The sequence below is a fragment of the Cryptomeria japonica genome, chromosome 5, assembly GCF_030272615.1.
Source record: "Cryptomeria japonica chromosome 5, Sugi_1.0, whole genome shotgun sequence".
NCBI classification, from domain to species: domain Eukaryota; kingdom Viridiplantae; phylum Streptophyta; class Pinopsida; order Cupressales; family Cupressaceae; genus Cryptomeria; species Cryptomeria japonica.
In genome coordinates, this window is record NC_081409.1 from 577,427,435 (window position 1) to 577,453,206 (window position 25,772).

At 35.0% G+C, this 25,772-nt stretch overlaps 1 pseudogene; it reads right to left on the bottom strand.

Annotated features, from left to right (window-relative positions):
* Window positions 1-18,487: 18,487 nt before the first annotated feature.
* On the bottom strand, window positions 18,488-19,611 carry LOC131036791 (peroxidase 64-like; annotated as a pseudogene).
* Between the last annotated feature and the right edge of the window lie 6,161 nt (window positions 19,612-25,772).

Consider the following 25,772-nt stretch of genomic DNA (forward strand, 5'->3'; position numbering starts at 1 on the left):
CTCAATTTGTTCTAATTCTTCTTCCATAGCTTTAATCTAAAATTTATTTGCACATGCCTCATTAACTGATGATGGTTCAATTTGAGAAATAAGACATACCTCTTCATTTGCCAATCTTCCTCTTGTCATAACTCCTTTAAACTTGTTTCCAATTATTCGATCTTCAGAATGATTCAGTCTTACATACCGGGGTGTCTTTGTTTGCTGTTGTTCTTCAGTTACTGTGGAATTCTCAGAAGATACCGGGGTAACTAGATCTTTATTTTGTACTGGTGGATTTAGTGTAGGTTCATTTGTCAAAATTTCTATTGCCGGTTCAGAGTCTATATACCTTGAAGTTCCTCTGAATTGTTCATCAATCTTTACATTTGCACTTTCAATAATTTTCTGCAATCTTTTGTTAAAACATCTATATGCCTTGCTTTTAGATGAATAACCAAGAAATATTTCTTCATCACTTCTGGGATCAAATTTTCCAATATACTCATCTCTTCTGATATAACATTTATTTCCAAAAATTCTGAAATATTTAAGAGTAGGTGTTATACCAAACCATAGTTCATGAGGGGTCTTACCGGTTTCACCTTTGATGTGAACTTTGTTGAATGTATAGACAACTGTAATAACTACCTCTCTCCAATATACATGAGGAAGGTTTGCTTCTAATAACATACTTCTTGCTACATCCAAGATAGTTCTGTTTTTCCTTTGAACAACTCCATTCTGCTGTGGTGTCCGAGGTGCTGATAATTGTCTTCTGATTCCATTTACTTCATAGAATGTATTAAATTCCTTAGATGTAAATTCTCCTCCTTGATCTGATCTTAGACATTTGATTTTCTTATCGGTTTCATTTTCTACCATTGCTTTGAACAGTTTGAACTTTCCCAGTGCTTCTGATTTTTCTCTGAGAAAAGTAACCCAACACATTCTAGAATAGTCATCAATGATTAGCATGAAATATCTATCACCTTGTAAGCTTTTAGTTCTAGTTGGACCACATAAATCAGTGTGAATTAAATCAAGAGCATTATTGGATTTTTCTAGAATACTTTTGAAACTAGCTCTAACTTGTTTACCAAATTGACATTCCTTACATACTATATTGTGAGGTTTGATAATTTTAGGTAAATCTCTACCTGCCTTAGTAGTACTGATTTTCACCATGCAATCAAAGTTTACATGACAGAGTCTCTAATGCCATAACCAACTTTCATCAATATGTGCAATTAAGCATGTCTTTTCACTGTTATTTAAATGAAAGATATTACATCTAGTCTGATTACCGGTTGCAATTTCCAAACCAGTTCTATTCATGATTTTGCATTTTCCATTTTTCAATTGTAATTGAAATCCTTTCTTAACTAATTGACCAACACTCAAAAGATTATACTTTAATCCTTCAACATAGTAAACATTGTCAGTGTTATGTTTACCATCAAGAGATATTCTACCCTTACCTTTGATCAAACAAGCTTTGTCATCTCCAAATCTCACTAAGCCTCCATTGTATTCTTGAAAGTTCAAGAATTTACCTTTGTCTCTTGTCATATGATGTGAGCATCCTGAATCAATGATCTGTTCATCCTTTACTTCAACTTTAGCTACCAAGGCCTATTCTACCGGTTTAAGAGTAGGTGCCGGTTGATCTTCTGTTATAGCAACAAAAACCCATCCATTGTCTGCTAGATCCTCATCAAAATCATTAGTCACACCTTCATCAACAATGTAACAAGATTTGTCTTTATTCTTCTTAAATCTGTATCTCTGATATTCAGGGTTAGGCTTGTATGTTCTTCTAGCTTCTTCTCTTAGTCTAGCATGTCTATCAGGGCATCTTGAAGCCATATGACCAATCTTATTATAGTTGAAACATTTAAAGGGTTCTTTACCTTCATACTTACTTCCAACTGGACCTTTAGGCATTTTTCTTGCAAATAGTGCTTCAATTTCTTCAAGTTCTTCATTTTCTTTCCTGCTTTCTTCAAGTTCTCTTGTATAAAAGGCTTTCCAATCAGATTTGTCAAATGATGGATCAGATGATGTTGATGCTTTAAAGGCCAAATTTGTCTTTATAGTAGCAACAGGACCAAATTCTTCAATTTCAAAAGCTGAAAGTTTCCCAATCAATGTACCCCTAGTTAGTGATGTATTAGGCATTGTTCTTAACTCATTTATAGTAGTGACTTTCATTTTATATGCTAGTGGCAATCCTCTTTAATCTTTTGAAATAATTTCATCCTCACTTAAGGTTCCTCTACAACATTTAATACCCAAAACAATCTCATTTACTCTTTCCATAAAAAATAGAAATCCTTTCATCTTCTTCAATTTTCAGATGTTCATACCTGACCTGAAAGCTTTCAAGTTTTGCAATTTTGACTGTGGAATCTCCTTCATTCAGTGTTTCCAAATAATCCCAAATAGCTTTAGTAGTAGACCTATCTGATAGTCCCATGATTTGTTGATCTGATAATGCGCTCAAAAGTGCTTCTCTTGTTTAATATGCCGGTAGACAGTTTTAACAATTAATTGCTATACTGGTGAGGATTAGTGCATGAAACATAAAGACAAAGTCATCCACAATACACAAAACCAATATTTGTATGTGGAAACCCTGTAAGGGGAAAAAACACGGTGGGAAACCTTACCCATAATTAGATGATACTACTGCAGATAGTAAGTGTACATAAATGGGGTCTGCACATGCAGAAAGGCCAAGCACCTAGAGCTCACTGCTCAATCACAAAATGAGAGTCACACTGACTACAATTGTATGGTTAAATCCAATAAGAATCTACTGCTGAAATTAGCATCTTCATATTCTAGATTCAGTACTGCTGTAGTTCTGATTGTCTTCACAAAAACCCTCCTTCAATCTTCAAATGATGTTTGCGTGTATATCTCTTCTTATTCTCGCATATACCTTCACACAATCCTTTCTCGCATTCCACACTTGATCTTACAAATAAGATCTTACATTTATACCATAACCTAAGACCAATTTTAGTAGGTCGGCTCTACAAGATATTACAATAAAATTAATTTACATATCAATTAATACCTGATACAATAACCGATTTAATATGTCATGTTAATGCATTTACAACAATAATAAGTCATCTCCATAGCGTGCCATGTTGATCTGGAAAAGATAAACCTGCCGGTGTAACTTGGACCTATTTGTCGGTAACAACAAATATGCAAATGCTAATGTGTCGATAAACAAAACTCCAAGACCCAATATCCACACAATGTCTTCGACATAACCAAGTGTTTTTCATATCATTCCAAGTACCGGTGATCATTATATCTTGCTTGTTTACTAGATACTAGTGACTATGCATGAGTCACTTGCCAGTGAATGTTGCTGATTCTCCAAAGTGCTAGAGTTGATAAGTGTTTAGTAGGTGTTGACATCAATGACAAAACCATACCAAAATACCAACAATTGAAATAAGGCATGGACTAAGAATAAGGTGGTGGGACATTATGATAAGTAGGAATGGGTGATGATTGGGTAGGACAAGGGATATTTATAGGAGGAATAAAGTTGTTGAAGGAATTGCCCCCTAGTGTCACACTGATTGGTTGAGGAATAGCAGGGATATTCAAAGGAAGACAAAGGTAACGATGGAGGATTAAATGAAGAAGAAGGATTGCCCCCATGACCTATGGTTGTAGGAATGACATTTTGAGTTGAAGTAGCCATGATGTTAGATGTGAAAGTAGGAATACTAGTCATAGGAGTAGTCAAAGGAATAGAAGAATTGACTTGTATTGAAGGTTGTGAGTAACCTAGGGTTTTGGCGTAACTCTTGATAGGCATGACATTAGAATCAACAATATTTACAATGCCATGCAATATATCAATTCCATTCTTATCACTTTGAAGCATGTGTTTAAGACCTTGAATTAATGGAAGAGATTCACTATTAGGGTATTCTTGGGACATCCATTATTGTAAGCTATCAAATTGATTGTCCAATGTATAAAGTTGATCTAAAGAAACCCTAGTTAAAGGTTCTTCTTCATCATGGGATCCATCAATGGGGTGAATAGGCACATTATTAGGATGGGAAGCATGATCCTCATTAAAGAAGTCACCCAAATTAGGCTGTATCTCCTCGGTAATTAAACTTTGGGAAGCCTTAATTCTAATGATTCATCTAACGGGGATAAGATAGGTAGGACTAATAGTGGTAAAACTCATGCACGAGAGGGAAAATTTGAATTTTGTATTCTGGAACAAAACTTACAAAATTGAGTAATGCAAAATTTAAGAAAATAATGATTACACGATTTGAACTTTGCTGGAGGAAGGGAATGACACAATTTCCAGAAATGAATTGAAATTGAAAATTGAAAATTAGGGCCAAGGGAATGCCACCTAATTTTAAAATCAGAATTTTTTAAAATTAGGGCAGACTATAATTAACCTCTTAATTTTAGAAATTTTCTTGAAAATTGAAATGTTAAATTTTGAAGGTATTTCTGATTCTAGAGGGATAAAAAATCGATAAAATCAGAAAATCTCATGGATTTAGGCTAGTAGATACAATCATAGCAATCTCCTGAAATTTCAAGAAAAAAGTCGAGGACCGTGGTGGGAACTAATATGGTCCGACCAACTTTTTTCAAAATTTCAGGGATGGATATTACGATGATTTTAATGATAACCTTCCAAAATGGTGAATTTTACGATCTCTAGATGGGAGAAATGATGGTGAAAATGTGAAAATAGAACCCTATTAGGGTTTTGAAAAAAAAAGAGGAATTGAATTGCAATTTTGAAAAGGGTCAAACCTAATGGATAGGGACACCTTGGAAAATGTTTAGAAATATGAATTGAAATGAAATTGAGTTGAAATGTGCACAAAATCCAATTAATTTTAAAAATTAGAGTTTTATGACCTAACCACTTAATTTGAAAATTTGAATTGCAGGATTGAAGACAAATTTGAGAAAATCAGAAAATTTGAAAATTAAGTTGAAATCCACTTTTTGCACAAGTTCAAGATGATTTTTGAAAATTAGGGTTTTAACAAGTAACCTCTTAATTTTGTAAATTTTATTTGTAAATTGAACAAGACAAGGAAGAAATTGAATTTGACAAACAAACAATTTTCAGATGTAAGATAACCATAAGCAATTTTGACAAATCACAAGTTCAATTTTAATTAAAAACTAGTGTTTTAATGATTTAACCACTAAGTTTGCAGAAATTTGAAACTTGTAAATGAAAAATATGCAATTTTGTTCAAAGGAAAGCATGCAAGACATCAGGTTCACCAAAATGTAATGGTGGAAAAATGGTGAATGATAGATCAAGAGGAAAACTACCCTTTCCCTCAAAGAGAGATGAGAGTTTCACTATTAATTACCCTTCAAACACTTTTAACCATGTTACATTAGGAAGAGGAGAGGATAATTCACTAGATTCAATCTCTCCACATGAAGATGGTAGATTGAATTCTGAATGAAGTGGGAATGATAAGTTTTTGAAAAAGGGAAAACAGGTTTTGATGGGCCCCTGAAACCCATTACAAACAAAAGATCATAAGATATACATTAAAGTTATACATAATGCAAAAGACAACAAACAAGAAAAGGATAGTTGACCAGCAAAAAAGGCCAGCAAACGAGAGACAACAAACAACAAAAATGACCAACTGAGAAAGAGAGTAGGCTAAGTAAAGTTCTGAAGCATCTCAGTAGCTTCCAGCTCTAGTTGCTCCATATTATCAGTCGTCCGCTTGATATCATCAATTTCCTTGCTTTGGCTTTGCTTTTTCTGGTGATCACACGGGTTCTTCTACCAAGACCGGTCTCCATATCTTCAAGGGTTTCTTCCTTCACATTAATGGTGCCCACAGAGGCCTTATCCCCATGGTCATTATCAACCTTATTGATAAGAGCCTACATACTAGAAGAGGCGGCCTTTAGGATCTTATGAATTTGCTCCCCAATCTTCTTGAGCTTGTTGTCAACCCCTTCAAACCTTTTTCCAGTAGCCCCAGCTCTGTTCTCCAGGATTTGGAAGCTATTACATTGAGCATTAATGATCTCCTCAGAATTACTGATTGCTTTGGTAAGTTCAGTGAGACACTGAGGGAGCAAACCAAATTTACCAGTGCCAATAGCTTCTAAAGTCTCAATTTTTCTGGCTTCCTGGGCTTGTTTGGTTTTTATGCCAGTAATTTCCTTTTGCACCCAAAGGAGAACCTTGGAAATTTCATTGGAAAGGCCGAAGATCTTGACATCATTTCTTCCGAGGTTGCATAGGATTTTCAGGAAAGTTTCCTCACCTCTTCACCATTTAACCACCATGTTACCCACTACCAAGTTGGCCAAAGATCCATTGGTTTGTTTCCTTCTCGAAAAACATGTGAGATCTTGAAATCCTCTAGGTCGTCTATCGTTTCAAGGGAATCCTTGATTGTTTGAAATAGTCTAGCTAGGCACCGTACATCCCTTAATGCATTTGACAATGTTAAGCGAGTCACTTTCCCACCATACCTGTTTGAACCCCTCCTTGCTCACCATGTGTTATCATCCCTCTTATTAGGCATTGCCAAAATTAGAATTTAACGCAATTTGAGCTTTAATAGGGTGGTGATCCGACAAGATGTATGGGTATACCCTAATTGCGGAGCCATATTCCTCTTATTGGGAGGAGAACAAGTCTTTATTAGAATAAAATATATCATTTGAACTTATAGAAAATTCTTCTTCTTCATTGGTTGTAGTTACACTAGGTGTACCATATAGATTCGTAACCATTCTTCATTCCTTCAAGGTGATAAAAGAGTCTAATTTTTTCCTTCATCTTGGTCTAGTAGAGTTTGTCCCTACTTTTCCACTCTAAATCCAAACCTCTTGAGTTATCTTTCTGATTCTCAATCGTGTTGAAGTCCCCTCCAATAATCCAAAGGATATCTGGAAGAGTGCATAACCACTTCCATAAGTTAATCCTCTCTTTGTAATTGTTGGATGCATAAAGGGAACACACTCCAAATTTAATGTCTTGAGTATAGATTATGGTCCATGCAACCTATTTCATGGGGATAAACCATTATCAACGACCTTACTACTCCACTTGCCCCCTAACAAAATGACAACTCCAACTTTTCCTTTGTCATGTTTGGTAGAAAAGGGGATTGCATCTTTCTAGATAAATCTAAGGTTCACATCCAATGTGGACTTTGTAGCTTTAACTTCCTATATAATAGAATGGTATTAATATGCATATGTTGCATCAAGAACCTCTTAATAACATATTTCCTATTCAAGGATTCAAGACCCCTAACATTCCAAGATATGTAGTTTAAATTCATGAGGCACATTATTGAACAATGTCTATAGCAGCCTTAAAGCTATCAAAGCATTTAGGAATTCTCTTTGTTATTATCCTTCTTCTTAGGCAATTGAGACTACTTACCTTTATTAGTCTCCTCCTCTTCCTTATAGGTTAAGTGAAAAGGTCATTTCTCATAGGAATCAACACCTCACACTCAACATTCTTATTCCTTTTGGCTTGACCTGACAATTGCTCCTCTCTGGAGACTAACTCACTGGATAGTGACTCAATTTTTAGTTTAGGCTATAATGTGTAGGTTTTAGAGTTGTCTAATTTGAGACTCACCCTAATATTATCATATGGGAAAATATCCAGGTGATGGTTCTTGATAGAAGCCCCAATTCCCTTAAGAGGATCTATAGTAATGATATCAGAAAAAGCACTATCCTTGTCAGCACTAGAGTTATGATTATTGTTGGAAGGACTCATGCTACTATGAGGTTGGGATGAGGGGGTAACCTAAATATCTCCAAAGGGAGAGGGACTACATTCAATGTCACCATATTAAGGCATATCATTATGACATTTCACAAGAGTATTGAAATTGTTCTAAGACATTTTAAGGGGGGAGATTCTCTTAATGGGGATAGGTAGATTATTTGACTCACCCAACAACATAGTGGAATGTCTCCTTTCTTTAATATCCCTAACCATGGTTTTTATGTAAGAGATCTATTATATATTCTAGTCTGGTAAACTGTCAATGAAACAAATTGAGAATCATCATTCATTAGAATAGAGGCAAGGTCAACAAGACAAAGCTTGATAGGAGATTGTGTGACCTCCATCATACAATCCCTTTTCTTCTTAAGATTCTCTTAAAAAATTTGTTGAGCATTCTTTTGTCTAGACATTTGAGCCATGGGCTAGATAGACTGGTCAAGGGTATATTTATTAGCATCTCTTAATTGAGATAAGAAGATAGAGATAATCAAATGAGGTAAGGGGTCAACATTAAAATGGCCAATTTTTAGGGAATTGTCAAAGGAGGGGAGAATACTGAGCAAAGCGAAGACAAAATCCCTCACCACCTCCTTGAAAGAATTGCGCCATTCCAACATAGGCCCTTGAGTAATGTTTGAATAACCCTTTGGTGGAGCTTGCACAAAAAGCATTGGTTCAATATAGTTTTCTTTGGGAAACCCTCGTGAGTGAAGCCCTAAGGTTTATCAAGAGGTTTTCACTTTGACAAAATCGAGCGATTCCTCTAAATATGGCCCTCATGCCCATAGAGAAAATAGGCATTAATCCCATTAAGGGCTTCGATAACACAGACCATGGGGTTATCATTGACATTGATTTCTAAGAACCTAGGGAGGTCTTTACCCACATTGATATATGTTAACACTCTATCCTCCATATGAGGAACTAAAGATTGGATATCATGCACCCTAAGCACCTTCCCTATGGATTTCAACAACTAAGGAATAAAATTGCATAATAGAGTGGGTATGTTTTTTAACCATAATTTGTTGGCCATTTGGAGGAATTGATTATGTCTTGCATTGATGTTTTGTCATTGATGTCATCACTAGCTGTTTGGATGCTTTACCGACACCCTTCTGGTCCTAGTAGGTTGAGCAGTTTCTGGTTGGTTTGGATCCAGTATGATCCGGTAGGCTTCAGTATGATTTGGTTATGGAATTGGCTTACTCATGATACTTATGATCATATTCAGTCATTTGGTTTTGGTCTATTGATCGGATGCTATCCTGTTTGCTTGGAAGCTTGGCTTGCAGTTCCGCTGAGGGTTTCACCGATAGAGATTTTATTGAAGATCTTTGATGAATTGCATAAGTGGTGCTGGTGTAGCTTCTGGTGGAGATTTAGGATGTTGTTGGTGATCATATTGGATACTTGATGGATGGAGATCATTTATTTATTGTGTGGACCTATATTGGGTTCCGATTGATCTAGGTTATGGACAGGGGTAATGTAACATGTGGAATGGACCTCTCAATGTATTTCTAGGATGTCTTATGTGTTGGATATTATCTGTTTGGTCTAAGGCTGACATGTTTTGTAATTATGTAATTGGTTTATTGTCTGGTAGCCAGCTTGATTGTTTATGGTCGAGGGTTTGTATATATAGATGTAAGATCTCATTGTAGATCATATATGGTTATGGGATATGAATATGTAATATCATTCAGGAAGAGGATTTGGTCGATCATTGGAGATCAAATTTGGTTTAGTAAGAGGATTTAGTCCTTTGGTATAAAGCTTAACCGAAACTGTACTCACGAATAGGAGATGTTATCTTTGCATTTCAAACACTTCTCCGGATTCTAGTATGGATTTCTATGTAGTCAGTGAGACTCCTTTTGTGATGTGTAGTGTGCTCTAGGTTGTTGGCCTTCCTGCAAGTGCAAGCCCCTCAATTGTAATTCACATACTTACTGCAGAAGTATTATCTGACTGTGGGTAGGCTTCCCACTGTGGTTTTTCCGTTTACCAAGTTTTCCATGTATAAATCTTGGTGTTATGTGGATGGTATTTATTCTGTGATTATTTCTTATGCTTAACTGGTTTAACTGTTATTCCGGTATTTGGTTTAAAAATTGGTATTAATGTTTGGGGTTCCAGTATTAAATTTTTAATAATTAATGTTCTGGTAATTTGTGACAACTGATTCGCCCCCCCTCTCAGTTGTCCTCCGGTTATTTGAACTATATAATAATTACTATTAGAGCTTTGGTCCTATGTATAGAAAGATTAACCTCTTAAGGAAGATATTGTGGCACCTAACAATTCAAGTTCATCTAGTTCATCTAGAGCTATCTTTCGGAGAGATATTCCTAGGCATGATGGAACAAATTACATAGTATGGAAGATTCAGATGTAGACTCATCTGAGATGTCTTGGCAAAGAGATTTGAGAGATCACATAGAATGGTGTTACACCTCATTATTTGACATCTGGCAATCCTCCTTTAGCAATCTTGGATAAGGAGCTTGAGAATGATTGTAGAGTAAGAGAAGCCCTCTTGTGTGCACTTTCTGATCAACAAATAATGGGATTAGTTGACAAATCATCTGGAAAGGCTATACGGGATAAGTTGGAGACTCTTAATGAAGGCGACCATACAATAAAAATTGCAAAACTTGATGGTTACCAGGTAAGATATGAAAACCTGAAAAATGGAAGAAGTTGAAAGGATTACTGCATTCATGGAAAGGGTAAATGAGATTGTTATGAGAATTCAATGTTGTGGTGGAACTCTAAGTGAAGATGAATTTGTTTCTAAAGTTTTGAGAGCCCTACCACCGGCTTACAAGATTAAGGCTACTGCTATTAATGAGTTGAGAACAATGGCCAATACATCTGTCAACAGAGATACCTTGGTTGGAAAATTATTTGATTTTGAGCTTGAAGAATTTGGACATTCTAGAGTTGTGAAGATTGGACCTACTTTTCATGCATCTACATTAGCAACCAGTAAGAAATATTAGAAAGATTTATATGCAAAGGAATTAGATGATATGAAGATAGAAGATGATGAATTTGAGCAACTTGAAGCACTATTTGCTAGAAGAGTACCTAAAAGACTGGTAGGAAGTAAGTATGAAGGAAAAGAGTCTTTTAAATGTTTTGCATGTAATAAGATTGGTCATTTTGCATCTATATGTCTTGAAAGGAATTCAAGATTTGAAGAAAGAGTTAGAAGATCTTATAAGCCTAACCCTGGATATCAGAACAAGTATAAGTACAAGAAAAATAGAGACAAGTCATGCTACATAGTGGATGAGGAAGGCATTACTGATTCTGTTCATGAACTGGCAGAAGATTTTGATAGTGTTTTTGGCAATGGAAAGGAATGGGTGTTCTTGGATATCAAGGAAGATGTTCTGGCACTGGAAGCGAATGTACCTGAAGAGAAGGCACTTGCTGCTAAAATTGAAGACAAGGATGAATGGGTAGTTGATAGTGGTTATTCACATCATATGTCTAGAGATAAAGGGAAGTTTCTACCTTTGCAATAATTTGATGGTGGTCTGGTTAGATTTGGAGATGACAAAGCATGTATTATCAAAGGAAAATGAACTATATCATTGGATGGTAAGAACAATAATAACAATGTTTATTATGTTTAAGTTTTAAAGCATAATATTTTGAGTGTAGGACAATTGGTTGATAAGGGATTTCAATTATAGTTCAAGGATGGAAAATACAAAATCATTAATAGATCTGGTTTGGAGATTGCGATCGGTACATAGACAAAAGGTAATATATTTCATTTTAATTTTGGTGAGAAGACATGTTTGATTGTGCAAATTGATGAGAGATGTCTATGGCATAAAAGACAGTGTCATGTGAATTTTGATTGCATTATGAAGATCAGTTCAACAAAGCCAGTCAGAGATATACCTAAGATTGTGAAGCCCTATAATCCAGTATGTAAAGAATGTCAAATGGGTAAACATGTCAAAACCTCTTTTAGGAGTATACAAGATATATATAATGATGTTATTGATCTTATTCATACTGATTTGTGTGGCCTTGATAGAGTTAAAATTTTTCAAGGTGATAGATACTTCATGCTAATCATTGATGATTATTCTGGATTTATGTGGGTTACTTTTCTAAGGGAAAAATATGAAGCATTTGAAAAGTTTAAAATCTTTAAGGCTAAAGTGGAAACTGAGTCATGATTGAAGATTAAATGTTTGAGGTCAGATTATGGTAGAGAATTCACATCGGGTGAGTTTAATAACTTTTGTGAGAAGCATTGTATAAGAAGACATTTTTCTGCTCCCCAGACACCTTAGCAGAATGGAGTTGTGGAAAGGAAGAACATAACTATCTTGGATGCTACTAGAACAATGATGATGGAAGCTAGTATACCTCATATCTACTAGAGAGAAGAAGTGAGCACAATGGTTTATACATTCAACAGAGTACATATCAAAGGAGAAACCGGTAAGACACCTTATGAATTATGGTTTGGCAATACATCTACAGTTAAGTATTTCAAAATCTTTGGTAGTAAATGTTATATTAGGAGAGATGATATCATTGGCAAATTTGATCCTAGATATGATGAAGGAATATTTCTTGGTTATAATAATGAAAGGTATATAGATGCTATAACAAGAGATTAGAGAGAATTGTGGAGAGTGCTAATGTCAAAGTGGATGAGCTGAATAAAGGTTAAATCAGAGTTTATGAGAAGGAACTGGTAGCACCTTTACTGGAACAGAGTGTTGAATCAATTACTCTGACAGTATCAGAAAATTCTATAGTAACTGAAGAACCAGGAAGAGGAACAGAGAGTCAGAAGACTCCTAGGTATGTGAGATTGAATCATTCAAAAGATCATATCATTGGGGATAAGAACAATGGAGTAATGACAAGAAGAAGACTGACAACTAATGAGGTATGTTTAATTTCACAAGTTGAACCAGTATCAGTAATTGAGGCATGTAAAGATGAATATTGGTTGAAAGCTATGGAAAAAAAATTAGATCAGATTGATAAAAATAACACATGGACTTTGGTTCCCCGACCTAAAAATAAGAATGTTATTGGAACTAAATGGGTTTTTAGGAATAAATTGAATGAAGATGGTCAAGTTGTAAGGAATAAGGCTAGATTGGTTTGTAAGGGATATTCTCAAAAGGAAGGAATTGATTATGGAGAGACTTTTGCACCTGTAGCTAGAATTGAAGTTGTAAGATTATTTCTTGCCTATGCTGCCCATAAAAACTACAAGGTTTATCAGATGGATTTTAAGCGTGCATTTTTGAATGGGGATCTTGATGAGGAGGTTTATATTGAGCAACTTGATGGATTTTCACTATCAGATGATACAAACATAGTTTGCAGGTCAAGGAAAACTTTATATGCATTGAAATAGGCACCTAGAGCTTGTAAGCAAGGTTGGATAAATATCTTTTGAAGCTTGATTTTACTAAGGGTAATGCTGACAGTAATTGATATTATAAGATATGATGATATAATGATTACTAAAGTATTTGTTGATGACATCATTTTTGAAGGTGAAGATAAGTTGTGTAAGGAATTTGCTAACACTATGAAGAAAAAATTTGAAACGTCTATGATTGGGGAAATGAAATTTTTATTAGGTTTGCAGATTACTCAGACTGACAAAGGTATTTTCATGTCTCAAACTAAGTATGCTAGGGAATTCTTGAAGAAATTTGGTATGGGAGATTCTAAACCGGTAAGTATTCCTATTGTTACAAGTGAGAAATTGACAAGAAACAATTTTTCTGCACCAGTAAATCCTACTAGATACAAATCTATGATTGAAGGTCTGCTTTATTTGACTCAGACTAGGCCTGAAATAATAAATGTTGTTTTGATTGTATCAAGATTTCAGAGTGATCCTAGAGAAAATCATGAGAGTGCGATGGAAAGGATTTTTAGATACTTACAAGGTACATAAAAATATGGTTTGTGGTACCCTAAGGATGATGACTTTACTTTATGTGCATATACAAATGCTGATTGGGATGGAGATGTTGATGACTGAAAAAGTACTTCCAGTGGACCTTTCTTTCTTGGAAAGAAATTGGTTTCATAGATTTGCAAGAAACAACCATGTACTTCTTTATCTACTACTGAAGCTAGGTAAGTTGCTGCTACTACTAACTATACACAAGTTTTATGGACGAAGCAAATGTTGAAGGATATAAAGGTGGATTGTGATGTACCAATAGTTATTCACTATGATAACTCTATTGCTATTGATATATCAAAGAATTTGGTATTTCATGCTAAGACAAAGCACATATCTATCAAGTGTAACTTTTTGATGGAAAAGGTGGAAGCAAATGAAGTCAGATTGGTTTATGTGAATACTAAAGAATAGATTGTAGATATTTTCACTAAACCTTTGCCTAAAGAATCACTTGAGTACCTGAGAGATAGGTTAGGGGTTTTTTGCCCCTCCGATAGAGACTTGATTGATGTAGCTTGGAATCAGTTTGATATGCATTATCAGAGATGTGGGGATGCTACTGTTCAGGGGGAGTAGTTAGCTTTGTGATTCAATGTTTTATGTTTTTGCTTTGATATTTTTGTCAAATGTTTGGCATTGATGTCAAAGGGGGAGATATATTGACGTGAAAAAGAAAAACTTAAGGAGTTCAATACATTAGGGGGAGAGATATATGTGCAATTCAGAGCTTATAGAGATATCATTCATAGTGGGATTTTGGTCTTTGTTTCAGAACTTCATTGCTATATATTTATGTGGGAGATTGTTGGTTGTCTTCCATTGGGGGAGACTTATTTGACATTTGTTGGTACTTAGATGTATTTCACATCTAGTGTTGCCATCAATGGCAAAGGGAGAGATTGTTGGCCATTTGGAGGAATTGATTATATGCTACATTGATGTTTTGTCATTGATGTCAACACAAGCTATTTGGATGCTTTACCGACACTCTTACGGTCCCAGTAGGTTGAGTAATTTTTGGTTGGTTTGGATCTGACATGATTCGTTAGGCTCCGATATGAATTGGTAATGGAATTGGCTTATTCATGATACTTATGATTGTATTCAGTCATTTGGTTTTAGTTTGGTGATCAGATGCTATCATGTTTTCTTGGAAACTTGGCTTGCGGTTCCGACGAGGGTTTCACCGACAGAGATTTTGTTGAAGATCTTTGATGAATTGCATAAGTGGTGTTGGTGCAGCTTTTGGTGGAGATTCAGGATGTTGTTCGTGATCATGTTCGAGACTTGGCGGATGGAAATCATTGCTTTAGCGTGTGGACCTATATTGGGTCCCAATTGATCTAGGTTATGGACTGGTTAATGTAACATGTGGATTGGATCCCTCGATGTGTTTCTAGGATGTCTTATGTGTTGGATATTATCTGTTTAGTCTAAGGCCGACATGTTTTGTAATTATGTAATTGGTTTATTGTCTGGTAGCCAACCTGATTATTTATGGTCGAGGGTTTGTATATATAGATGTAAGATCTCATTGTAAATTAGATCATGGTTATGAAAAGGGAATGTAATGTGCGAATAATGTAATATCATTAAGGCAGAGGATTTGGTTGATCATTGGAGATCGAATTGGGTTTATGTAAGAGGATTTAGTCCTCTGGTCTAGAACTTAACCAGAACTGTACATAGGAACAAGCGATGCTATCTTTGCAGTTGAAACACTTCTCCATATTGTAGTATGGATTTCTATGTAGTCAATGAGAATCCTTTTGTAATGAGTAGTGCGTTCTAGGATGTTGGCCTTCCTACAAGTGCAGACCCCTCAATTGTAATTCACATACTTACTGCAGAAGTATTATCTGACTGTGGGTAGGCTTCCCACCATCATTTTTCCCTTTACTGGGTTTTCCACGTATAAATCTTGGTGTCATGTGGATGTTTTTTATTCTGTGATTATTGCTTATGCTTAATTGGTTTAACTACTATTCTGGTATTTGGTTTAAGCATTTTGGTATTAATGTTTTGGCTTCGAGTATTAAAGTTTTAATTATTAATGTTCTTGTAGTCTGGGACAACTGATTCACCCCCCCTCTCTGTTGTCTTCCAGTTATTTGAATTGTCTAATATAATCCATCTAGGAAAATATAAGTCCAATATATCATTTGAAATAGCATCAGGTGACCACTTGAGAGGTCTAAACATATAGTTTCAAATAGACTAGAATTGCTTTTTAACCACTACTACCTAGGATTTAGTGTCTTTGAAACAAAAATAAAGAGCCCTTTTTGAATCATTTAAAAAAAATAAAATTGAAAGCCTAATCTCTTAATCCAAATATTTTAAAATCATTTATCTAAAAGTTTGTGAGTCAGGAACCTAGTGACATCCATGGTTGCAAGACACAAATTTTTTTTTTCAAATGATACTTCTCATTATTTAGAACATTGATCTTTTTGGAATTAGGAGAAATAGTAAGGCTAGAGAGAAAAGGGGTATCTTTCTCAACTATTCCTCTTGTTGATTTTCCATTACCTTCAAAAAGAGAAACCAAATTCGTGCATCAAATTTCACAGATTCAGGAATAGAAAATGATATTCCAATCAAAACAAATTAAATTGATTTGATGCCATTTGCAAGGGAAACCTCATTATTAATGGCATGGTGAGCTAGATTAATTTCCCCATTAATCAGATTTCCATTCATATAGGCACATTAATGCACCATACTACGTGAACTAAAATAAATACACCAAACACAAGCAAGAATTAAATGAAGATAAAATACAAGAAAGGAAAGAATCACTTACCGTGGTGGAGGAGCTTATATGGACTCCTCCATAGCCCTAAGGACGTCCCTTGTACTGCGGTGAACCCTAGGTAAGATCGCCTTCAAATTGCAGACCAAGTTTCTTGTTTTATTCTCATTTTCATTTTCCAATGGCTTAGAAATTATGTTTAATTTAATATTGCACAAGTGATAAACCTAAATCCTAGTCACTTATAGTTATTAATAATAAATAATTCTAGGTTTGAAGTATTAAGAATGAATTTAGTCCATCATTTTATAAAATATACCTCTAAAGCTTAGTCCTGATCATTACCCTAACCTTAAAATATTTCATGTTTGAAATTCCAAGAAACTAGTTAAAAATATATCACTTAATCATTATGTCGTTTTCCTAGTGATTGATGGTTATTTAATATTTTGGGATATGCGTCTTTGGTAGTCTATTTTATTGTTTACTTAGTAAGTGGCACACGTAAATATGAAGACATGATATATTAGTTTATTCCATAGTTATGAAATTCAAGACTTTAGTAACTCATACATTAAGTGATCATAGACCTAAGTCTCATTTTATGACTAATCATTGGTTTGAATATTTTCTATTCTTTATATATAATTACCCATTTAGGATTTAGACATTTTTTCCCTTGATATGAAATTGTTGTAAGGTACACATTATCTCAGAATCCCAAAATATAACATCTTGGAGTTTCCTTCTAAAATTCTCTATTCTAAAAGAGGAAAGGGTACAAATTTTCTTACAGTCTTTAACAACCATAGTGTAGCACATTAGGTTGACCCTTGAGAATTTTTCCATTTAGTAGTCACGCATGAGGCATCCTAACATCTCAGCCCTTGCTTGCTTCATATTTTCCTATTCATTTATGATTTTCGACAATATCCTACCTTGGTGTCAATATCATTATTTAAGATGCTTTCTCCTTCTTGAAACTAATTTTATGAAAGAAATATGAGTATTTGAATTGTACATATGGATTTTATATATGTGTTATTAAATATTTAATAAATTTTCATGTTTTTTTTTAATCCATTGAAGGAAACTGACTAGTAGAAGAAATGAAGTGTGAGTAGAGGGGTTACCACTACTTCCAACTTTTCTCTCCAACAATTGAGATAGGAGTAAGAACTTGTGGCATGTAAATATAATGGAATTCATTAAAATATTAGACCATAGTTGATGTTACCATTGAGATCACAGATTAGGAGGGCATTATCATATATATTAATGCCTCATATGATAAAGTAAACATGTGTCGACTATCTTATTTGTCATGTATCTATTAGTGTGTAAAATGGTATCTTTCATGGAAAGTTGAAGATGATATTCATCACATCATCCTTTATACTTAAAAAATTATTTTCATCCTTAAATTACATAAGTGCAAAATTACTCTGAATTATTTTCATTTTAAAAAATTTAAAACAAAAATTATATTAATATCTAAATTTGAAATCTTGCCAACATTTTCATTAATTGCTATAAATTTGTTGAATTGTGAATCTTGTAATCTACACATTAGAGTGGTGTACTTTAGAACAAGTCCTAAATAAAAATCAATAATTTAAGATTGGTCAAGGAGTTTGAGAAGAATCCATTCAGTGCAAGTAAAATTCAATTACAAAAAGATAAAATAATTTCGTGAACATTGCAACATCATTCTAAGAACATAATGTGCACTTGCTTAATGTTCCTGACCTTGATTTGTCCTCATAAAATGATTGGATTGAAGAAAACATGATGCTCATAATTTAACAAATTTTCAGAAAATTGCAAGTTACTCAATAGATTCATAGCAGATACATAATTGTAATCAAATTTTGATTAAAAGAAACCAAGTTAGAAGAAATCTACGAATTCCCAGTTGAATTCTATCCGAAAGTTCAAATTTGCATATTTAATCGAACTTCCAGCAGTTGAGCCTCACTTCCAGTGACCCCTGTCTAGGGATACTACTCATCTTTACCATGGACTTGATAAAGTCCCGGTAGAAGAGAAGGTGGCTGGCAGCATGTTGCTGAGTCAACTGCTTTGTTCCTCCATCAGTTTACAGCGCCGCATCAGAAGAGAAGATCCCCTTCCCCGCCACCACGTTCTTGTAATATTGGTTCTCAAACCGACTTGCAGTGGAATCCAACAATGCTCTTGCGCTCTTTTGCGTGTTGGCAGCCGGGCATACGTTCCTCAACATCTGCGCAAAGGCTGGGTGCAAACTCGGATCCACCTCCTCTGTGCTACCAAAGTTGTGAATTCTGTTCTGAAACGAACAGCAATGGGAGAAACCCAGCGTATGACTCCCTGCAGCGGAATAGAGGTTAGAAAAAGCAGGCATGTAATGCCTTGCCTGAGAGAGCTACCAGGTCATGCGCTAAGAGTCCTCTTTGAGAAAAGCTCTGAAGAAGGTGCGAAATGTTGAAGGTCAGCGCGGGCAAGGCAGTGGTGTCCTTGGCTCTCGATAATTTCCCATCCTTTCGCCCCAAAGGAACTTCCCAGTCTGGACCTCGTGCCTGCATGCACAACAATCAACCATGCCTGATATATCACTTTTGGAAGAGATATATGTAAAATATCTATATTAATTAGTATTGTTCATCCAGCAGCCAAAGCGAGGATGTCAGCGCAGCAAACAGTAGCAACACACGCAGACTCCAATTTCGTTTTAGCGTTGTCGATCACAAAGAAAGCGTGCACTGACAAATTTGGCGGGCCGTCCTTCTCCGCCGTATTTTCCTCTCTCGAATCGATCAGAACCGATCCATCGCAGCCCTGCAAGATATACGTATTATGTTATGCTTTTCATGTCTCAAATGCAGAAGAAATATGCAGTAAAGCGAGCCTTTGAAGAAATATGTTGTCAGACTGCATGGCCGCCCGAACGGCGTCTCTGACGAGTGTGTGCACATTGGGACAGCTAGTTTGATAGTATTCCGACTGCAACCCCGCACAAGCCATCACCTGCACCATTAGTTTCACCACCGCCACTTGAAAGCGGACTACAAGCTCACTCAAATTCCTCTCCATTATAACATTTACGATTAATTGTGTATTTTCCAAGTCAAGAAAACTCCTACTTTGCCACACGCGTTTGTCGTGTTGTTCCGTTCGAATCCTTCCCTCTCGCACTAGGAAACCAAATAATCTCATTGAACGAGCCTTTTTAAAGAATTTACCGTCTGCTGATGGCTCTTACCACATCAATTTTAAAATCACGATTAATTTCTTTCACTCAACAGTCCATTTTAATAGTTGCCGATTTGGACATTCACCAACGAAACGTGCAAGACAAGCAGCACATACCAGAGATACAAAAATCAAAGTTTAGGGTGAACAAGCAAGCTTATATTCTTGTCCAATGGGCTGAAACCGAAATTTATATTTGAAGAGTCTACCTATAACTATCAACACGTAATGGACTGTAATAAATGTCAGAGTTAAACTAAGTGGGAGAAGAGAATTTTTTTTAATATGTTTTATCGTTTTATTTTGTTAGTATTTTTTGGATTTTGTTTTTAAATTTTGTCATTATTTGGAATGTTGTCTTATTAAACTTTATAGTAAACTTCTTTATGAATATTGTAAGTGTCTTTCTACCATACTAAATTTAAATCTGAAGAGTCTACCTATTACTACCAAACGCATAATAGATTGTGATAAATATAAAATGTGTGTAAATTTAAATAGATTGTTATTACTTTTTGAGCAATCAAAATTCTGAGACAACTAGTTTAGAAGTTTTAGCGTTGGATATAAGGAATGTAAAACCAGTTTAATTAGTCTTATTGATTTGCCTTTGCAGATGAAAAACAAATGATTATATTTACTACCAATCACTGTATTGTTTTCTTCTATTGAATGTCTTATAAACAGAGAGGGTAGCGCATATATATCTTTTGTTTCCATTGGATCATGCCTCCACAGGGGGTCACGATCCTATGTGGAACCATGTTGTTCCACATAGGATCATGACCCCCTATGGAGGCACCATCCAATGGAAGCAAAAGATATATATGCGCTACCCTCTCCGTTTATAAGACATTCGATAGAAGAAAACAATACAGTGATTGGTAGTAAATATAATCGTTTGTTTTTCATTTGCAGAGGCAAATCGATAAGACTAATTAAACCGGTTTTACATTCCTTATATCCAATGCTAAAACTTCTAAACTAGTTGTCTCAGAATTCTGATTGCTCAGAAAGTAATAACAGTCTATTTAAATTTACACAGATTTTATATTTATCACAATCTATTATGCGTTTGGTAGTAATAGGTAGACTCTTCTAATGTAAATTTAGTATGGTAGAAAGACACTTACAATATTCATAAAGAAGCTTACTATAAAGTTAAATAAGAAAACATTCCAAATAATGATGTTGTGACCCCTGTGTGGAGCCACGATCCTTCTACACCGGCAATTACTTCCTTACATAAACTCAATGATACATAGCATAGAAAATTTGTTAGTTAATACTAACTAAATTTAATCACAAATAACAGACTTAGTTTCTGTGCATTGATAAAATAAGGAGACAGATTTATTTTCCTGAGTGTTATGACTGAGACTATAATTAACACTCCCTCTTAGTCTTAGGAGTATAGACCTAAAACTTAATTGAGCTCACCACTAATCTCATGAGAATTACATCACCTAGATGTGAAGTATCATCGTGTGATACTCAGGATATACTCACTTTGATATCTAGTTTTAAGTATCAGCCTGTGATACTAAGGATATACTCACTTTGATATCCTTGTTATAGTATGTGCACTGACATTAATCTGCTTACATAATGTCTACTATAACTTATCATATTACTAATATTCAAATTGTCTGATTTTCAGTTTATATGATCTTCGAAACATTTTTAAGATCATCACCTTACAATGTTAAAATACAAGTGTTCATTAACTAAAGAATCGTCATCCTTTAGGAATGAATAGAGGGAAAGGTTACATACTTCATATACTCAAATATATGACCAAGAAGTTTACATAAATTTTAGACATCAATTACAATTTAACCATACCAAGATACCTCCTGAAGTGATCTATTTTCACTCTTGCTAGGGTTTTGGTGAGAATGTCAGCTGTCTGATCTCTTGTATTGACATATTCCAGTCTTATTACCTTTTTCTCTATCATGTCTCTTACATAGTGATATGAGATCTCAATGTGCTTGGATCTATCATGAAAAACTAGATTTATTGAAAGTTTAATTCAGCTCTGATTGTCACAATGAATGATAGTAGGCTTCAGACTTTCACCAAAAAGTCCTACTATCAATTTCCTGAACCATATGGCTTCCTTAGCTTCCATGGATGCAGCTATATATTTAGCTTCTGTGGAGCTCTGAGCTATGGATGATTGTTTTCTAGCAGATCCAAGATACCATGGCTGATCCTAAGCTGAAACAGCATCCTGAAGTGCTCTTCCTGTCTATCACGCTTCTAGCCCAGTCTGAATCAGAGTATCCATGTAGGTTCAATGCAGTGTGTTCATAATGCAGTCCATAGTCCAAGTTACCTTGTAGATATCTCAATATATGCTTTACTGTAGCCAAATGTATTTCTTTGGGTTCAACCATGTGTTTACTGAGTGCATTTACTACATAACATATATCATGTCTGGTATTGACTAAGTACATTAATGATCCAATAATCTGTCTGTATAATGTTGGATCTACAAATTTGGAATCTGCTATAGCTTCTTTTAGTTTATGTAGGTTTGTTTCCACAGGAGATGAAATTGGCTTAAAATTCATCATTTCAAATCTCTTCAGAATGTCAATGGTGTATTTACCTTGATTTAGATAAATACCATCTGGTTTTTTCCATACTTCTAATCCAAGGAAATAATGGAGTAGACCTAAATCCTTCATCTCAAACTCTGAAGCTAGTTCTTGTTTGTATTTTGCAATGAGATGATCTTCGCCTGTAATTAATAAGTCATCTACATATAATATGAGTATCAACATTTCACCTTTGATTATTTTGAAATACATATTTGGATCAACAATGTTCTTAGAGAAACCTATCTCTAATAAGTAACTATCAATTCTTTCGTACCATGCTCTAGGAGCTTGTTTTAATCCATACAGTGCTTTTTCTAACTTGCATACATGTGTTTTAGCATTATTTACCTCAAATCCCTCAGGTTGCTCTAGATATACTTCTTCTTCAATTGTTCCATTCAAAAATGTAGTTTTTACATCCATTTGATGAACTTTCCATCCTTTAGATGCTACTATAGCCAGGATTGTTCTGACAGAAGTGTATCGTGCAATAGGAGCAAATGTTTCTTCATAGTCAATTCCTTCCTTCTGTGAGAAACCTCGAGCAACAAATCTTGCCTTATGTTTTTCTATACTGCCATTAGCAGCATGCTTAATTTTAAAGAGCCATTTAGAAGATACAACTGATTTTCCTTTAGGTCTAGGCACAATTTTCCACACATCATTCTTTAAGATAGATTGATATTCATCTATCATGGCATCCTTCCATACTTGTTGTTTAAGAGCCTCTCTGGCACTTGAAGGTTCAACATTTATGAGGTCTGTCATTAGAGTAACATAGCTAGAAAACTTTGAAGGTCTTTTGCTTTCTCTAACTGTTCCTCTAGGTGCTGCAAAGGATTTTGCTTCCTGTACTGTGTTAGTGGCCCATAGTGGTCTCTTCCTAGGATTCTTTGTTGTAGTGTTCTCAAGTTCCAAGGTGTTATCCTCAGGATGTTCCCTCTGAGTTTTAGAAAGAGAATCTTCTTCCAAATTAATGGAATTAGCTGGGATTTTAGGTGTGATGGAACTCCTCATTTTGTTAATAGCTATATCTTCCTCAAATATGATATCTCTACTTAATTCTATTTGTCTTTGACTAGGGATGAATATTCGGTAGGCTTTAGATGTTTCACTATATCCTACAAAAATCCCTTTCTGTCCAGTAGGTTCTAATTTAGTTCTTTTCTCCTTAGGTACATGAATATAAACAGGACATCCAAATATTTTGAGATGGCTAATATTAGGTTTAATTATAGTAAAGACTTCTTCAGGAGTTTTGTCACCAATATGAGAGTGAGGAAATATGTTTTGAATGTATACAATGGTATTAGTGGCTTCTCCCCAAAGTGCAATTTCTAGGTTTTGATCTAACAACATAGCTCTTGCCACTTCTATTATTGTTCTATTTTTTTCTTTCAGCAACCCCGTTTTGTTGAGGATTGTAAGCTACAGTGAACTCCCTCTTAATCCCAGCATCTTTACAAAACTCTTTAAACATTTCTGATGTGTATTCCCTACCATTGTTAGTCCTAAGAGTTTTGATTTTCCTACCAGAGTGATTTTCTGTAATAGATTTGAACTCTTTAAATTTCCTAAGAATATCTTTTGATTCTTTACTTTTAAGGAAATAAATGCAAGTTTTCCTAGAAAAATTGTCTACAAAGATTACATAGTATAATGCATTTCCTAGTGATGGTTCAGACATAGGCCCACATAAGTCAGAGTGAACTAGCTCTAGTATTCCTTTAGTTTTTCTAGAACTGCAAGGAAAAGAGCTTTTAGTGTTTTTCCCTAGTGCACATCCTTTACAAACATTTGAATGAATTGGATTTAGTTTAGGTAGTCCTATGACTAATTTCTCCATAGAGGGTAGAGCACGAAAATGTAAGTGCCCTAGTCTTCTATGCCAAATTTCTCCTTGATCTATGACTTCATGAAGAAAGGTTTGATTTGGCTCATTACACAATTCATATAGGTGCCCTTGTCCGTAACCAATCACTTGTGCTCTTTTGAAGGTGGCTATTTTTGACCATGCCATTACCTTTGCTTCTATGAATAAGACTCTATGTCCATCATCCTCAAGTGCAGAGATAAAGACTAAGTTCCTTTTGATGTCTGGTACAAATAGTACCCCGCTGTGTTGGATTGAGATTCCAGACTTCAGTCTGATTGTACATGTCCTGACACCCTTTATAGGATGTGCAGAGTCATCCCCTATTGTTACCTCTTTATTTGATCCCTTTTCCATTGAGTCTAGTAATTCTCTGAATCCAGTGACATGTCTTGACGATCCACTGTCTATCACCCAAGTGTTAGACTTGTTTGAAGCTTGACTTGATAGTGCTGAATATAATACAAACTTCTCAGATTCAAGTTATGTGTTCCTCTCTACTTTGGCGAATGATGCCTGCTGTTTTACTTTGTCAGGATAGTTAAATGACATATGTCTATACTGATCACATCTATGACATTGGATTTTTGACATGTCTTTCTTATGAAAGCTTTTCCCATGATGGGATTTTCTCTTCTTGAAGTTTCTCTTCTTGCCTTTCTTACGGGAGTCAATATTCAGAATGTGGAGGTCTTCATCTTTAGTTTTGTGATTTCCCCCTTTCATTTGCCTTGATACTTCAAGGAGATAGTCATCCCTTATTCGATCAAACTTTGTGAATTTATCCCTTGCATTTATGCCTTGTTTGAATGATTTACGGGATTCCAGTAATCCATCTAGGGTAATCATTTATAGTTCTTGCTTCTCGACATGATAATCAAGTTTTTGCAATTGATCTCTGAGTGAACCTATCCTCATGAAGTATGAGTTTATTGTTTCGCCTTTATTTATATTAATGTGGTTCAACTGTCTTTTTAGAGCTAGGGTTTTGCTCGGATTGTTTATTTCATATGTCCTTTTAAGGGTTTTGAACATTTCATATGTGTTGTCATATTTTAATATAACTGGTATTATATGATCCCTTACTGCATCTATCACGATTTTTACAGCTTTATCATTTCCTTCATTCCATACAGTTTTCTCAAGTTCGTCTATAGGTTCGGGCTTGTCTTCTTTTATGAATTTGATTACTTTGTTCTCTTTTAACACTATCACAATTCTGACTTTCCAAGCCAAAAAATTTGCTGCTCCTTTGAGTCTGTCCTCGAATCTAATTGTATTCGCCATTTTAGAACTCTTCAATTTTCTAAACTTTGCTTTTAGTCTATTCGGATCTTTAAGTAGTTAGGCTCTGATACCATGTAAATTTAAATAGACTGTTATTACTTTCTGAGTAATCAAAATTTTGAGACAACTAGTTTAGAAGTTTTAGCGTTGGATATAAGGAATGTAAAACCAATTTTATTAGTCTTATCGATTTGCCTCTGCAAATGAAAAACAAACGATTATATTTACTACCA